We start from the raw sequence: 13,531 nt of genomic DNA, 5'->3' as shown, positions 1-13,531 counted from the left end.
TCACGAACCACATTTCTCATCCTTTTTTGTTGTGTGTTCTCTTCCATGAAGGTTGACATTCCATATGAGCAGGAATTGGAGCCCTCTTTGTTTACCACTTCGTGCCCAGAGCCTAAACCTCTGACACACTGTAGGTGCTCATACACTTGCTGCATGAATTGTCTTGCCTAGACTGGTTACCCGCTTGCTCTGTGGTAGAGACACTAAGATTTCTTGTTCAGTTTTCCTATAAGTTGAGGTCTTTATAAACTACTGATAGACGTCCCTGATTCTGAACATGTCCCTGCCACCTTCCTGATGGCCTTCCATCTGGATTACACTGTACACGGACAGCTTTTCTGCAGAAAAGTGCTCTCCTCAGCATTTTATTAACAGTGCTCATCTCCTGGGTTAGGAGAGTCATCGGTCTGTTCAAGGCACATCAAAGTGTTTGGAGCAACTGAGCCAGGAAGACAACGGAAGGAGATGAGGTCATTAGTGGTAACCAAGGGGCGTTGAAGGAAGATAGAGATCAAGTAGTGGCTTGAATACCTTGAAAAGACTTTAGCTTTTTCTCAGAGTGAGTTGAGAAGTCCTTGAACATTATTGAGGACATGGAACATAATCTGATGTGTTTTTAAAAATTCACTCTAACTTCTGGTGGAAAATAAATCACTATTCAAGGTCATTTAATTTTTCTGTACCTCATTTGCAAAGCCAGGAAGCTAGATTAGAGATCCTTTTAGGTTGCTTCAAGTTTTAAGAAATCACACAACTATGAGTGGGAAAGGATTTTTTTTAATCCCTGGTTTAAATGTTTTGTGATTGACGACAGACAATATATCAATTGCTTGATGCTATTTTTAAAAATAAGTGCTGGGTAACAGTTAATTTATGATGATCTAGGCTGCTCATCAAAGTGCCCTTCAAGTTCTCACATTCTCCTATTTGCCATGGCCTCGTAGATATTGCCACATGTCCCCACGAAAACTTGGCTTGGAGAGACCCTAAAAGGAAAAATGGCATAGATTCATCAGATGCAAGATTTATCATGAGTCACATTTGCACAAAACTAATCAGGTCTTGGCGTGGGAAATTGAAGGCCAATGTATTGAGATGCGTTGTTTTCCTGACAACACTTTTAGAGAATGCAAACTCTACTTGCTTAAGCAGACCAAGCTACCTGAGGAATTTAAGTTTTTCTGCATTTCACTGACTATGGTCAAAGTTCTCCAGAGACAGTGAATTAATAAGCTGGTTAGCTCACTAGATATTTATTTTAAGGAATTGTTTCATGTGACTTTGGGGTCTGGCAAGTCTTTAGACTAGAGATTTTAATCTCTAGAATAAGCCTGTAGGCTAAAAAATCCAGTCAAGAACTGATGTTGAGGTCCAAATCCCATAGGGCACCGGTGGTGATTACTCAGGGTGGGGTTTCTCTGTTGCAGTCTTGAAGGGAATTCCTTTTTCAAGAAATTTCAGTCTTTGCTCTTAATGTCTTCAACTGATTAGATAAGGCCCACCACTGCAGAAAATAATCTGCTCTTGTCCAAGTTCACCCATTTAAATGTTTATTACATACAAAAAATACCCTCACGGCAACATCTAGACTTGAGTTTGACCAAACATTCTGGTACTATGACCTAGCCAAGTTGACATATAACCTTAACCACCACACCATATTAATCTTCAGTTCAAAGTTCCTTCACACAGTAAGATCTCAGTAAAGGCTGAACTGAGTAATACCAGTTTTAAGTAACACAGATTATTCCACTCTCTTGAATGTTGCATGCAATTCCAATTATACTGTTCGTCATTTTTCTCTTTTTGCTAGTAACAAAAGCATGAGCCATAATTCAAAGTTCTATTATTAAATTCATCCAGGAGAACAATCAGTATTATTAATGAGGAAGGAAAGGGCAAATTTTCTTCTATTTCTCCATCCCTGTGTTGCTAATAATATTAGTTCTATTTGAAAATTGCTAGGGTAAAATCCCTAGACTGGATTCATCAATTAAATGTAAAACTGTAAACTGATAATGCACAAGTGTTCCAAAGTCGGGTCTGCAATGCTGGAACTGACTAAAGCTATTTTCATGGGACTGCTACGGCCATACCACGCTGAATGCACCCCATCTTGTCTGTATTTTCATGAGACTTGAAACCTCTTCTCCTTACAGGTGGAACTACTGGATTTCTGCATACTAGAGTTTCTTAGAAAAATCTTTTCCTTAGAGGAACTTAGGGAGTTCTATCCTAGCATCCTGGAACACACCATCTGTCTACTTGGCTTCTATCGGCTCCACCCTGTGCCCTAGTACTAGGAATCTCTCTTTCCCCAGAGCTGCCAATACCCATCTTGAATATCCAGTCTAATCCAATGTTGATTATACATTTTCAGCCTAACTTGCACCCTAGTTAGGTATCTTTCTGAGTTTGGAGTCCTGTTTTGCTCTTGTTAGACTTCCCTTCTTTCCAGGGCAGGATGGGACACAACTGACTCTGAACTGGAGGTGAACAGCTAAGGCCCAAGTTACCTGCTCAGGATCCACTACCCACTTAGATTTCCCAGGGCCAACTGCTGGCCTGCTATCACCACCTCCGTGCCATCGGACGTGCTGTTCCTCCGTCAGAGAACTCGTGCTGCCCAGCCCTTCCGGCCGGGCATACTTGTCCAGGATAAGACTTTCTCTTGGGTGCTATGCCTTTGGTTGCGTATGCCATGCTTTTTCCATGAGACTGGGCTTCCCTTTTGGGTGCCAGTCCATCTTTCTTCCCCCTTCCCTCCGCCAAGTGTAAGGTCTAGTTCTAGCTCCCCATTTCTCCCAGAATGCCTGTCCTCTAGCAGATTCACAGACTATTAGCACCCTTGTACAAATGGGCCTGAGTTTTCTCACCTGTAAAATTAGGAGATTGGACTAGAAATGACCCTTTCAGCTCTGACAGGCTTATGATTCTAAAAATGCCTCTTCTATTTAATGGTCCTTGACAGCACCTCAGAGAAAATAAAATCACACCAGGTCCTGAGTAGATTATTTTCATTCTGACATTTCTATGCCTAGTGCTTCTTTCTGATGATAAGTTTCTCATCATTAAGTAATGCTTCTATTTCTTAGAGAGTACTTTTCCTAAATACTATAGTTATTATGAGTTCACCCCATTTATTCTAGTCAGACCATTAAGGGATGTGCTAAAGATTTTCCTTCAGTTTCTTACACAACACAAATGGAATCTAAACAGAAGACCTTGCTAATCTTCTGCCTCTGGTCACTTGGGGCTTGTCACTGAGCTTCCTGGCCAGGACCCAAACACACCTCTCCTACTTGGGCCTTTGCTGGTGAGAATATGCGTGGGCCGGTCCCCTTTCCCCTCTGTTTGGGTAAAAGAATACTTTTACAGAATGTGTTTATTAGGAACCTTGTTCCCTCAGGCTTAAGTGTAAATAGAGGATTAAAAGCATAACGAATTCACATGAGATACAAACATATCCATGATAGCATAACACTTTGTAAATGATGCACTGAGAAAAGGCTAATCTGGTTTTCCATTGCATACCCGAATAGGCAAATCTTGTTGCCATTTACCTTTGCTTCTAGAAACAAAGTGCAGAACAATAAAATTTTTCACTCGTGGTGCCACTCTTTATTTCCAGCCAAAGAACTTCAGCAGAGACCATTGCAGGATATGCAGTATCTATGCCACACACATAAACTGAATCTTAAAACATGATGAATGAGATTGTTTCCCTTTTCTTAACAACTGAATTAAATTAAAAGCACAATCAGGCTACTTGGCTGTACAAAAGTCAGTCATTAATATCGCTTTTAAAAATTCAACAGGAAGCAGCTGATTCAGTGAACATGGAGACACGGCCTCTGTAGAGTTGAACTTGTCCGTCCCCAACCACATTTGAAGTTATTCTAATAGCTCTGAGCAAAATAGTGACAGAGTAATTGGCATTAAACAAGATAACGGATATGTGTTCTTTGGCTATTATGTTAGCAACTAAGTACATTGAAATACTATCAGCCAAAAATATAATTTCCAAAAAGAACATTACTGATATAATAAATGTTTGTGACCTTTACATCTTCTAAAGGTTTAGTGTGGTTCCAGGAGGAAAAAGTAGGCATTCTTGCACGGGCGTTCTCCTACCTCAGGCAAGGAGAGCCTTGTGGTATGAGGTCACCTGAGAGAGGCATTGGGAAAACGTCCCCGGCCCCAAATCTCTCCGCCATCCACTGACTTTCCACCCTGACATGTCTGACGCAGATGTTTATTGTTTTCTCCCTTGTACTCCTGAGAAAGAAACCATATTTCACTTCGAGGTGGATTCACTTATGAAGGTCTTTCTCGAGGATTATTTCTGATGCAGAAAAGGTGAGGGTCAGAAAGCATGAACATGTCAGGAGTTGGAGGTCAGAGGAAGAGAATGTGAGCAAGGCTGGGAAGGAAGAGGGGAAATAACCAAAAAAATATATATTGCATGAGGAAGACAAACTAGGTACTTCAACTTCATGTCCAGGGCCAGTGCTGAACTGGGGAATTTTTAAATTTAAATTTAAAATGGATAATACTGTGACATAACAGTCTGAGGCAGGGAGATGCTAAAATGCTTGATGAAAGAAAAAAAATATATAGATCATCCAGAACTCATCTTTGATCTAAATTCAAGGCCAAACAGTTATCTGGAGAAGGCTTCAGAAACGTCCATTAGACTTTCTTGCAGCCGATTCTTTTCTTTTTCACGTCTGGACCTTTTATTGCTTGAGCTCTCTTTGGCTTCTACTCTCTTTGCTCCTCCTTTGTTCTTAACATTCTCTGTGCTTGGTTTCTGTGATATTAGGCTTTTCTGCATCTCTTCCTACCCTCTGGCCATTTGTTTTCCCTCTACTACCTCTATTCCCTGAATGCTGATGCTTTTCTATTCTCTGAGGGAAAACTCATCTTCTCCAAAAGTAATCTTATCAGTGCTGGTAGTTTTTCTGTCTTGAGCCCATTTCTATCCTCTGGCATCTACCGTGTATCCAACTGCCTATTGGACTTCTCTATCTGAATGTGCTGGCCCAACGTTATACTTCCCATTTTCTTTGTTCCTCTTCTGCCCACCTCACTCCTTCTCTTATATTCCTTATTGTGGGGAAAGATGCTACCATCCAGATGCTCAAACTACAAATCATGGATTCTCAGCTTCCAAACAACTGTTTGATTGAGTTGACTATTCCACATTCCTACTGTCCATGAGCACTCGCTAGTCCATCTCCTTCCTCACTGTTGGAATATCCTCCCAACTGGTCTCCAAATTCCCTCCCCCTCCCCTGCCAGGCTCCATCGGAAATGAAACAAAACTCCACTGCTCACAGTTCTTTCAAGGCTCCCCAAGTCCTATGTCTCACAGAATAAAACCTACACATATTTGCATGCAATTTAAGAACCTTCATGATCTATGATTATGTTTATTTCCTCCCTATCTCCAACACCCCCACACACACACACCCACACACACACACACACACACACGCACACAGGCACACACACACACCCTTTTAAGTCAGTGATGCCAAACTACTCCCATTCCCATATTACACCCTACTCTCCCATTTCTACTTGATGTTCTTTTGCCTGGAGCGCTGGCCTATCTCCTTTTTTATTATCAGTCTCACACCAATCCTTCCTTTCTCAATGCAAGTATTTCTTCACTGTGAGGACCTCCCTACCTCTCCCTGGTGGTAGATGTTATGTGCACCTCTACCGTGGCAGGTACCCTGTTTGTTCACAGAGCAGGCCCAACATCTGAAATAAATGACTGGCACTTATTAGGTGCTCAGTAAATACTTGCCTAATAAATGAGTGTTGCTTATATTTATTGGGATATCTGTTTCCCCACTAGATCATAAGATCCCTTGTATCTGCAATGACTAGCCAGAGAATTCCCACTGTTAGGTAATGTAAACTTCCACATTTCACAATCTTCAGCATATTTCAAGGATTCAAAAATATAAGGTGAGTTATTATTAAAATCCCAACAAGATTCTAGTTCTTAGAGAATTGATTTTATTTTGCTGAATAGCCTACTTTAGCAAATTCATAATAATGGAGAGAATATTGAAAATAGCAAATGATACACAATAAAGATAACTTCCTTTTGAATTTGGACGTGGAAAGTGCTCTTTGTACTTACATTTTAAAGATTTTTCTTTTCTTTTTTTTTTAGTTATCTCTATATCCAGTGCGAGGCTCGAACTCACAACCCTGAGATCAAAAGTTGCAGCTTTACCAACTGAGCCAGCAAGGCACCCTGTAGTTACATTTTAGATTGGCAGAGACTGGGGCTCAGCAATTCATGATCTACTGAACAAATCTTGAATTCATACTGCAAAGGTCTGGCTGTCTGGGTTCTCTTCTTTGCCCTCTGATCCTGACTTCACATTGGGCATGAATTTCATCACCTCTTAGACTCCTTAACTCAGCTTAGCTTCATAGACAATAGCATTGCGATCTATGCACACCTGAAGCAAGGTGTTCATTTACAGCTTTCTGAAGAAGATTTTGAAAAGTCTTCTTTTCTGAGGATTTCTACAGGGTTAGAGAACAAAGGTCCTGTTTAATAATCAATAAAATCAGTAGTACCCAACATTCAGATCTTATAAGGCCAGTTGAAGCCTTATAAAACCCATTTAGGGGGACCTAGGTGGCTCAGTCCGACTTTGGCTCAGGTCATGATCTTGCAGTTTGTGAGTCTGAGCTCTGTGTCCGGCTCACTGCGGTCAGCTGTTCTGTTCCCCTCTCTCTCTCAGTCCCCGGCTTGGGCTCTCTCTCTCAAAAATAAATAAACAAACAAAAAAAAATCCATTTAACCTGTCATGGACTGGAAATCTTAAACATTGTTCAAAACTATAACTTCAACAGCAGAATAGTTTTTTAAAACCTCTTTGACTAATATCTTGAATATCGGCACACAAGGCAATAGATGCTTCATCTTGTAGTGAGGTCTATCAGCTTTTCCTAGAAGCCCAAGAACCGATGGTCCATTCCATTGTGCATGGGCTCCAAAGCAAGCAGCCCTCTCTTCAGGCCACCTGGACGCTAATGTCCGAACAAACACAGATTCTCTCTGTAGTTTCCTAACAGCTCTGCTTCTCTTTTCCCCTGGGGATCTATTTCATTCCTCATCTCCCTTACTCATTCACTCAATCCACGTTTCCTGAGCATCCACTGGGAGATGAGCCTTCTTCTACGTACCGAGGATACAGTAGTGAACAAAACAGACAAAACTGTCTCGCTGGAGCTTTCTCTCCCTTTCTTTATCCACCTCCCTGAATCTGAATATGCTCATTCTGCTCTTCAAATTAGCAAATGCACACTAGTCCATTGCCATCGATGGCATTGGTAAATTAAAAGCGCCTCTCCCACCTTCCGAGATAGGTCCATGTCTCTATTCTTAACACGTTTTTTCTAAGGTAATGAGGAATGCCCATGAACTGGCTTGCCAGACAGGTCGGAAGCCTGTGCTGGAAGGAGTCTCTTGAGGGAACAGGTTCACTGATGTGATGAGGGTGAACATCACTGAGAACAGACTTCCTGGAAGACATCATCCACTGAACAGAGAGAGGAGAAGAGAGCCGGAAGAGTACGTGTGCGTGGTATGCAGCCTGGCTCTCGGCTCTGCCTGTGAGAGGCGATAAAAAAAGGCCAAAAAAAACCGTCCTAAGGAGCCTCATTCCCACAGATTCCAGTCCCTGGAGTACTGAAGGTTAGCGCTGCTGGGAGTCTAATCCAGAGATAGCAACGTCAGCACAATCTGCTCTGGGACTGTGTCCTTTTTCTCATTCACAGGCCTGCTGAAGCAGCCTCACGGAGCCGGGTCGCTACTTGCTAATTGCCAGTAATTACCCTTAAGCCCCGCACTGAAAGGGCTAAAAGTGTTTTATGAAATTTCGTACAGATAAGTATTTATAAGTTGGGGTTTCCGTCTCAGGAGTGTCAGTATTTAAGCAGAGCTAATAATGACCTGGAAAAAAGTTTTGTCGACTGCAGTTAAGTGACCTGGTGACTAGAATCAACCGACACAGTGTTCTGAAGTGCTTACCTTTTGAGTACGAGAATAAAATTTTTATATTGAAATGCCTTTTGACGCAATTTCTTTCACGTCCCCTGCTGTGCAAGTAAGGCGATGGACTACAGGAATCCAAGGGATTAGACTGTTCTTTTCCATCACAGCTGGTACATATTCAAAATGCAAACTCGCTTGGGAGAATATTCTTTTCATGATGAAGCTGGAGTAATCTATTCTTTAGTAGAAATGACCTCTGTTTTCATGGCCTGATAACTGAGCGGTTTCATATGATTTGATGTATTCTTTGGGATCAGAAAAATCTGTCATAGATCTTTTCTAAAGATTAGGGCAATAAGCAACCTAAGGTTCTCTGATCTTCAAAGGAAACTATAAATAATGACTACAAGGTCACAAAAAAAATTAGTACAAGCATCAAAAAATCAGACTTATGATTCATCTGATACTCGATGTTTTCTAAAATTCAAGGAAATAAATTTTTTAAAAATGACTTTTCCTTTTAAAAAGAAATCTGAAAGAGGCTTATGTCTAACTGAAATCAAACTAATGGTAATATCAGCTACTTCCAGGAAATAAAAGAAAGACAGAAAATAACTCTCTATATTTTATTTTAAACTGTATGATATTAGAGATTAAGCATTTTTTTGCTAATGTCACTTATATATTTAATAACAGTAAATGCCATTTATTGAGGATCTACTAAGTGCCTAGCATTATATTAAGTGCTTTACATACAACATGGTAGAATGATGAACACTGCACGCTCTTGCTGTTAGGCTGCCTGAGCATAAATACTGATTGTTTACTATCTGTGTGATCTTGATAACATTATTGAACTTTTCTGTACCTGTTTATTCACTTGAAAAAGGGGGGGAAGTAAATAATAATATCAACATCAGAGTATTGTTTGAGGATCATATGTGTATTATACCATAAGCACTCAAGCAATTATTATTATCCCACTTAAGGCATGCACATAATTTAATGATGCCCGATGTTTCCCCCTGATTTTTAGGTGGGAATACGAGACACAAAAGATGAGGCAACTTGACCAAGGTTAACTCAGCTCTGTTATACTCTTAAGATCTATACTTTTAACAACCATAGTCTACTACAAATGGACTGGGGATCGCAAATCCTTTTTGGATGTGGGCAAAGTATAAACAAACAACTTATATATGTCTGAAATTAGCCACAAAGAACCATTGGGTTGCCATCATAATTGCTGAATTCACTTCCAATGGGCTCACAGGGATAGGATTCCATTCTATGAGCATTGCCAGTTCCTATCCTCAATCAATCATAGGAGGAACTTAAAATTAACACATCTAAATGCATTTGGAAATCTAGCAGTTAAACAACAAAAATACTCAGCGTATCTATAAGTACCAATGTCTAGTTAATTCCCCCTTCCCTCCTTTTTTCTTGGTGGGGCAACTGTTACATATGTCTGCAAGAGAGAGGTGTTTAGCACTATAAATTCATGCATGCTCTACAGTTGGGTTTTACAATTAAAAAGTCTGGTTTATGAGGGCAAAACTAAATCTATGTGGATAAGGGCTATTTAATTTAGAGCCAGGATTATGTCTTTGACTACTTGGTACAATGCTGGGTATGCTGTCAGAGCACAGAAATAATAAATAATAACCACAATAAATGTGCTAGGGAACTGGTATAGAAGTTGCCGACATTGATGGATCTCATTTGCTCTCCGATATTACTCAACTCCAATGGAAATTACAATTTACTTGTAAAGATACCTTATTTATTTAACTTCAGTTTGAAAAAAATTTCTTTCCCTTTTAGTTATATGTTTATCAAGTTTGCTTTTCTTTTTTAAACATAATATTCCTTTGAGGAGGAGTTAAAAGATTTAGGTTGGCCTGGCAGCATGCTAAGTAGAAAAACCTCTATCATCAATTTTCTTTCCAATAAAAGATGATGCTCAGGGTGGTAGACTTAAATTCCTAGTCTAACCTCACAGTGTTGATGGGATTTTCAAATGCCACTAAATGGAACAGGGTCTACACTAGGAGGAATGAATTTTTATCGGTGACAAGAGTGAACATTAAACCATTATATATGATGATAACCGAACAAGGAAGAAGTTTAAAATCAAAACAAAAAGGTTATTTAAGGACATGTCTCCCTAAAATGAGGGATTGTGGCCCTTTTCAAAATATGCCAAGGGAAAAAGAAACAGTGTATATACTTTTCCACTCCTGAATGTGTATGCCTTTGAGGAGTTTGAGAACTATCGGAAAAGCATGAAGAAGCAACTCAGGGGTGCCTGGGTGGCTCAGTGGGTTGAGCAGCTGACTCTTGGTTCAGGTCATGACCTCATGACCTCGTATGTGAGCCCACCATCCAGCTCTGTGCTCACAGATCACAGCCTGCTTCGGATCCTCTGTCTCCCTCTCTCTGCCCTTCCCCACCTCTCTTTCAAAAATAAATACATATTAAAAATCAAAGCAACTCAAATAGCTGCTTCATGTAATCTTTCTTAAACGTCTTAAAATGGTTGACACACCCTTTAAGAACCTTCTGAAAATAACGAAACAGGCTTATGGGAGGGCATGAACACAAAATTTTCATACAATTTCAGGAGGGTTAAAGGACCCCTTGAAACCCATCTGTGGATCCAGGGACCCGGATCAAGAACCATAGGAGTCTCAGGAGCACACGTTATGTTTTCGTCTTGTTTTTAAAATAATTTTTCACATTAAAAAAAATTTTTTAATGTTTTTTATTTATTTTTGAGAGACAGAGACAGTGTGAGCAGGGGAGGGTCACAGAGAGAGGGAGGTACAAAGTCTGAAGCAGGCTCCAGGCTCTGAGCTAGCTGTCAGCACAGAGCCCGACGTGGGGCTTGAACTCACAAACTGTGAGGTCATGACCTGAGCCGAAGCCCGACGCTTAATGGACTGAGCCACTCAGGTGCCCCTACACTTTATGTTTTATAGGTTGCAGATAGGAACACTGGCCAAGCAAAACGATCGGTCCAACCGCAGTAGAACTGTTACCAATAATTACTACTCTATACAGTTTTTATAGATTTTCAAGTGCTTTTTTGTATAAAGTATTTGATATATTAGCCCAGTAGACATTTAGATGCCTGGTTAGATCGATTAGGCCAGAAAAAGGGTAATACTGAGTATCTATTCTGTGCTGTGTTGACTACCAAATGTCTGATACAGAATTAGATTTTGTACAAATAAAAATGTTTCTTCATGAAACATAAATATTCTTGGCTGGTGAACACTGAAGCACTCAGCCTCTAATCCCTTACAGTAGATATTTATTAATTCTTTGCAACAAGAAACAAAATACTTAGGTTTTGAAAGTGTTCATATAGACACCTAAATCAACAGTTCTCGAAGTTTTATCTGAGAATCCCAGGGAGGTATATGAGATCTTCCATTTGCCAATTGTAGATCTGTGTGAGTCTGAATTATCTTCATATTTCAACCAAAACAACATATTGCAACAGATTGAATGCAGGAGCAGATACGAGAATCCAGCTGTCTTCTATTAAGCCAGACATCAAGGAGATTCACAAGGATGGAAACAATGCCACACTTCTCACCATTTTTGTTTCGTTAAACTTGTAATTTTTATTTTCAATGAATTTACAAATATTTTTAAAATTCTGTTTTAATTTCTAAACGGTAAATATCCCTAGATATGACCTCCATAAACAAACACTCCTTGGAGTCCTCACCAAATTTTAAGTATTTTCAAATGGACCCTGAGACAAGTTTGAGAACTTGATACATCCCAGAAGACAGGTTTGGGTGGATGACCAAGTGTAGGCGTGGGAGGGGTGTGAATGCATCTGTCAAGGTGATGACACTGTGTGTCTTGTCTTGAGGAAAAGGGAGAAGGGAAGTGGATAAGGGAAGAAGCAGTCTAGGCTCTTCATTTTGTCTGTGTCCTGTCCTAAGCACAGCCATCCTGGCAGCTAATTTCTAGAAAAAGATCTGTAGAAACAATGAAACAGAATCTAGAATCCTAAAACTAGGAAAGACAATGAAACAGAATCTAGAATCCTAAAACTAGGAAAAACTAGCTGGCTGGCTGTTTAATAAAAAACAAAGAAGCTGCTGCCTTCTTTCCAGTGAGAATGGAAAAACTTTTTGGATTTCCACTGTTTTTCGTGTTTTCTTTTTGTCAGCTGATACAACACTGATTAATTACTGGATTTTCTAATAAGCTTTTTTTTTTGAAATACCATTTCCTGGAAAAAAATTTTTTAAGGGGATGAATCAGTAGAGGATAGAGGCAAAGCCTAAATGTACCTTCAAAATGTATACCTTAAAATTTAACACCTACCTCCAATGCACTAAGCATTGTGCTATAGAGTAAACTGTGATATACGGGAAACAGTCTTGAATTTGGAATGAGAAAAATGGTTTCAAACTACTTACTTGCTATATTCTTTTGGGTAATTTAACCTCTCCCATAGTAAAATGTGGATCATAATATTTATCTCACAGAGTTGTTGGGGATTAAAAAGAGATAACCTGTGTCAACAGGACAGCTTAGTACATTGTAGGTCTTCAATGCCAGGGGAGGGCATGTAAAGGCCAATAATTACAGTAAGGGAGAGAAGTATAGACAAACACTTTAAAAATAGACAAGCACTTTAAAAATACACTGTGGAAGGTCTGACGTGCCAGTGTCACTACAAAGTATTTAGAAAGTGCTACGGAGTGCCAAGGGAAGGAGTCCGCACTGGCAGAGACTTGGCGAAGATGCTTAGGGAAATTAGGGAATGTAGAAAGGCACCCCCACTCCCCGCACCTTCTCCAGCCGCGCATCCCGCCCGCCCCCGGGAAGATGAACTGCCTCCCGCGGCTTCCCCGCTAGACTGGAAGAACACCGCACTCTAGGCTTGCAGGACTCTTGCTGGGCGCCTTGAACGTGGGTGTCCAGCACGAGCATCTCAGCACGCGTGCACACTGGCCGCCCAGAGACGGCAGCACGAACGCACCCACCCACCCGGAGCTCCGCGCAGATAGTAAGCGGACACAAGCAGAGGCAGGGGAGAGGAACTCCCAAGTTCCTAGTCGCCGGTCACCCACTCTCCCCGCACGCACAACCACCCTCAGCCTCCCAACTTGCCCTCACACCACCCGCGGGGGCGGCGAGAAGGCCTCGGACTGCGACAGAGCCCCGCTGCGGGTCCCCGGCTCCCCAGCCCGCGGGAACCCAGCGGCCGGCGTTCGCGTGCTCGCTCATCGATTGGCACTGCCTTACTCCTCTGGCTCTACTCGCGGGGAAACCGTCCCCGAGACTTGGAAAGTCCGGCCGAGCGCGGGGCGGGAACCAAGGCAGGCGGGCCAGGTGATTGCCGATCGCACGGATGAGCGCGGGTCCCGGCTCGCGCTCCGTCTGGCGGGTGGCGGCGCCGGCTAGCCGGAGCGGTGCGAGGCCGGAGTCGCGCTTCCGCCGCCCCCCTCGCCTAGCGCCGGTGCG

The sequence above is a fragment of the Suricata suricatta genome, chromosome 15 (genome assembly GCF_006229205.1).
Source record: "Suricata suricatta isolate VVHF042 chromosome 15, meerkat_22Aug2017_6uvM2_HiC, whole genome shotgun sequence".
NCBI classification, from domain to species: domain Eukaryota; kingdom Metazoa; phylum Chordata; class Mammalia; order Carnivora; family Herpestidae; genus Suricata; species Suricata suricatta.
The sequence above is the reverse complement of the archived record's forward strand: the minus strand, read 5'-3'. Positions refer to the sequence as shown.